Here is a 5220-nt window from a genome sequence, read left to right as displayed (position 1 = left end):
CATCACTTGACAACCGATGCTAGTGTGTTTACGTCCCCGTAACATAGCGATTCGCCAAAAGGAAGCGATAGAATAAGTACTAGGCTTACAAAGAATAAGTCCTAGGATCGATTTGCTCGACTAAAGGCGGTGCTCCAGCATGGCTGCAGTCAAATGCCTGAAACAAGTAAAAGAGTAAAACAGTCATATGTATGTATGTACGACGGACTTCTTTCCTTTTCCATCTACGAAATCCAAAGACAGGGCCTTAGTCGGACCGAGGGCATAATAACAAACACTTGCCCAAGGTGCCATGCAGTGGGATTGAACCACGAACCATGTGGTTGGAAAATTCACACGCTCACGCACACAAATCAACCTTGGTCCCTATATTCTAGTCTGTGAAGCAGTTGTGGGGGAAGAAACGCAAAACCACTTACCCACCCACCGTAGGCTTCTAGAGATTTTCCACAAATTCACTCACAAGGTATCGGTTGGGTCGAGACAATAATAGACGTCGCTTGCAGAAGGTGTCACGCAGTGGAATTGAACCCGAACACACGCGATTACAAGGCAATCTTCTTAACCACACAGCCGTGCCTACGCCTATCACAACCATGCCTGTAGTATATTCTCGAAACGCCGCATGGACACGAATTTATGTCATTATGTTATATTGTGTTAACGCCATGAAAACAGAATTAATATGATACAACTTGAAAGACACAATCTCCTTATTATCTAGCAGCTCTACGGAACCAGTATATTCTTTCACGTACCTCCAAGCAATATACTGGCAATCAGCAAATCTTAAAAAGTACTTTTCTTTTTTTTTTGTCCGCGCAGTGATTGAATCTATGCTGTATTATGGCTCTTTCACTCGGACATTAACCAAAGCATGTAAAACCGTGTTGAATGGCATTATATTTCATGCCATTATGAATGTGTCCTGGAAAGTACACCCTACCAAACACAGAATGTATAATAAGCTACCTAAAGTGTGAGACACATTTAGAGAAAAGTGTTGGCTCTATTGAATGGATATCGCTAGATATGCAAGGCGGAGATGGTTAATGACATTCTACTTTCTACTCCTCTGTATGGTCGATATTGTATTGATTGCTCTGTGAAGATATATATCGTTCATTCATCAGACGACATTGGATAAAACTGAGAGGAAATATCACACACCATGGAAAATACAGACGTGTGGGGAGGGAGCAGGGTTATGAAATTCCGAGCAAGATCGACCCGATGATATTAGGTGTATTTATTCAAGCGTTCGTACATAGATACGGGCATACATACGTCAGAGACATACATCGACACATACATGCAGCTATAAGTCATAAATGGCACAGTGAAACTATGTAAAACTTTCCAAAAATGTAGCATATAAGTAAAGAATCATACAAATCTGCATATACACTCTGGCTCTACGTACATACATGCATACATACAGTCATACATACAGTCATACATGCATATACATACACAGTAGATACATATGGTTTATACCTGTTATGATTGGAGCCCTGGGATACGTAACACACTGCCTAAATACCAACCTTGAGAAATTGGGTTTCTCAAAACCAGAAAGTAGAAAGCTGATTGAAAGACTACAGATCCAATCCGTCACTGGAGCTGTAAAAATCTGTAAAACTTTCCAGGATTTTATCACTTAAATATATATGAGCATGTTTAGATCTGTAACTATATGCATGAGAATGCATACATACATGCATGCATACATACATACATACATACATACATACATACATACATACAAAAATGCCTTGTTGATGTTGAAATTCCAGTGAAGGAGCCTTGGATCTTGGTTAGAAACCGTCTCTTTCTCTATTGACAACAAATCTTGAAATAAAACTGAACAATGGCATACATACATACATACATACATACATACATGGCGCATATTTATTCTCAGCAGAAAACAAAAGAACAAGATAAAAAAAAATGTCGTATTTCCTTACGTCCCGTTGCATTTTAAGTTCAAATCCTGTTGGGGGCTGATATTCCTTGTTGTCCCATGCGAAAGTCGATGCAAGAAGTAGGCCTCAAGGAGTGGGATCAATATAATCATCTGTTTCCTTCTCCAGCAAAACGGGAGACATTATGCTTATGTGAGAAATCAATAGTGTGATTTGCAGATGGAATCGTTCAACTGAAAAATAATTTCGGTAAAAAAGAAAATTACTAAAAAATTAAGAAAATTATTAGAATGCTTTTTATATTGGTTTATATAATTTCTAGGATGCAACTGTAATTTATTTTCTATTTCAAAATACTTTGCCGAATAATCTGATCGATATAACATCAAATTCTCACCATCCTTCAAGTCGATACAGTGTTGGTACTATACTCATTTCCAACAGATTTTGGCTGCGGTGGAAATTATTTTTCATAATTTTGTCATGTACAAGATGTACACGTTTACTCTTTTACTCCTTTCAGCCGCTGGATTGCGACCATGCTGGTGTAACGCCCTGCAGTGTCCAAATCGACTCCAGGACTTTATTTTAAGTGTGGTTATTAAAGAAGTATTCCATCTTTTCTGCGAAACCGCTGCTACGATGATGTAAACAAACCAACCAGTTGTGAAGCGGTGGTGGTGGTGGTGGTAGTGGGGTAGATATGCCAAGAAACACACACACACACACACACACACACACACACACACACACACACACACACACACACAGGGCAGCACAAATACGCTATTTAACCTAACCTATGGTTGTGGTCCAGTGATTAGGGTGTTACGCTCATGGTTTTAATGTCGTAAATTCGAATGCTGAACCGAGTGTCCCGTTTCATTCATATCTGATTAAAAACAGCTTCGTTTCGCATAACTCAAGAGTTTCCGTAATCAAAACATAAGCAGCGGCGGAGTGCTGATGCAGCCTCCTCTCTGTCCGCAATCTCTACAAACTCCTGGGTCAAGGCATGGAAATAAACTCACTCAGGCGAGCAGATTTATCTACACCCATACACATACACACAATACAAACCCCAACTACTATAGCACAAATACGTGTTGTTATACTATATGGAATATCTGAAGGTTGGCAAAAGTGGAGAAGTAGAAATAACGATGTGTGTTTATTACCTCCTCCTTCGCTAAGGCGGAGGTATTGTTTTCAGTCGTGTTTGTCCGTGGACAAGATATCTCAAGAACCACTGAATGGATTCGGATGAAATTTTCTGGGATGTTTTGGCAACGTGACTGACAAGAAGTGATTAGATTTTGGGATCGATCCGGTACCGGACAAGGAAGCTTGATTACTTTTTCGTCTTTTTTTACTTAATTTTTGAGAGCGGTCAGATTCATTTTTAGTATTCTCGATTGTGAGAGCAGTCGAGTTTATTTCAGATATTCTCATTTTAAAAATCATCTCTGGCTAATCGTTGAGGACGTTGGTGTTGCCTTAGAGGAGGTTTGCACTCTCTGAGTGCTCTTGTTTCTTGTTTTGTAAAATATATCCGTTTTTACTGTGGGGTCGCATATATTTATGTGAACGGTATGCCATTATGACTGATTTTTGTTGTAAATTTGAAAGATGGATGAAGGGCATTCAGTGTTGTTGAATATTTGTAGACCATCATTTGATTTCACTGAAGAAGCGTTTCCAATTTTCAAAATCATATTTCTTGTAATTTTGCTGAAAAGTTTTGTCTACTTCCTCGTATACTTCTTTTCTTTCATAAATCTCCATAACCAACTTGGCATAAGAGGGTGCAAAATTCGTCCCCATGGCCGTGCCCTTTATTTATCGACATATTTTACCAGTTAAAGGTTTTGTCCTCTAGTATCAGGCATGTGGCCTTGATAGTGAAATACGTTTTGAAGCGTTCGTTTATCTTCTCTCTATGTTTTTCTACCCAGTGTTTTATTGCTTAAGAGCTATATTTGCATGTGTTGTATAGTGAAAATGTATACCCCTACCGCTCAAAAGCGATTATAAATAGACCAGTTGCCGGTCGTCAAGAGAGAGTCGGAAGTCGAAGGGTTGAGAGTCGACAGTTCTCGTCGATGTCTTGTGGAGTTATCAACGATAGTAAGAGAGAAGTTTGTGTATTACTATTCTGGTACGAAAAGATACAACGGTATCTGATGACTGGCAACTAGTGTAGCTTCTAACATAAAACAGAACAACAGTAGTCACACATAACACCAGTGGGAGAAACCCACTTTACAACAGTATGCATGTATGTATGTACATATGTACGTACCTATGTACGTATTTATGTACGTACATAAATACGTACGTACGTATGTACGTATTTACGTACCTATGCCTATGTGTATCTGTATATATGTCAGTGTGTGTATGTATGTATGTATGTATCTATCTACCTATTTATCTATCTATCTATCTGTACACATATATCAAATCATATAAAAGTACCATATAAATCCGACCTGGATCCTTAGTCAGGCATCCTGCGAACACCGACTAACAGAGTATGTATCGATAGATGGCTAATATCAAAGAAGAAACTCCTGCGTATAAACCAAGATTGCAGGTTAAATTAATTTGAAGCAAAGCAAATTAAATTCTCTCAAAAATTGGAAATAATGATTTTACTTTTAATTCTTTAATTACGATCGTTGCAATACCTCATGGGACACATATTTCATAAATATAAATATCAATACGAATACGAATAGAAATGAATTTATAATATTATTTCATATTACTGTAAACCAGGTGCACTTCCTTAGATAAAGTCTCAAAACTCTCAAAACATTTGAGATTTTGTTCCACTTCAGTGGAATCACATCAGTGACTGAATCCTAATTCGGGAGCCGAAGATTTAGACATTGTGTTACCAATGATAAGTGTTTAAGGGATTTTGAACGGCTAATAGGTGTTTTCCACGTTTGAAGTTTTTTCAGTTACATACATACATCATACATGCATACAAACGTAAATACACACACACACACACACACACACACACACACACATACATACACACAAACACATATATATATGCATGCATACACACACATATCTACATACATACACATATGTGTGCATGTAATTATATATATAGATTTATGTATATACATACAGACATATATATATATATATATATATATATATATATATGCTCACACACATACATATATATATACATATATATATACATATATACAGACATATATATATATATGTTCACACACAAACATATACACATACATACAGACATATATAT

The 5220-nt window shown here is 37.4% G+C and overlaps 1 long non-coding RNA gene across 2 annotated transcripts in view; it reads right to left on the bottom strand.

Annotated features, from left to right (window-relative positions):
* Positions 1–5220, bottom strand: part of LOC106869420 (uncharacterized) — a 57643-nt gene that overhangs the window by 8606 nt on the left and 43817 nt on the right. For both annotated transcript variants that reach the window (XR_008265093.1, XR_001409399.2), the window contains exon 2: positions 1971–2161. This is a non-coding gene — a long non-coding RNA (uncharacterized LOC106869420). The remainder of the gene's footprint in view (positions 1–1970; positions 2162–5220) is intronic.

This window comes from Octopus bimaculoides, chromosome 10, assembly GCF_001194135.2.
Source record: "Octopus bimaculoides isolate UCB-OBI-ISO-001 chromosome 10, ASM119413v2, whole genome shotgun sequence".
NCBI lineage: Eukaryota > Metazoa > Mollusca > Cephalopoda > Octopoda > Octopodidae > Octopus > Octopus bimaculoides.
Note: the sequence above shows the minus strand (reverse complement) of the source record. Positions and strands in the feature narration are given on the sequence as shown.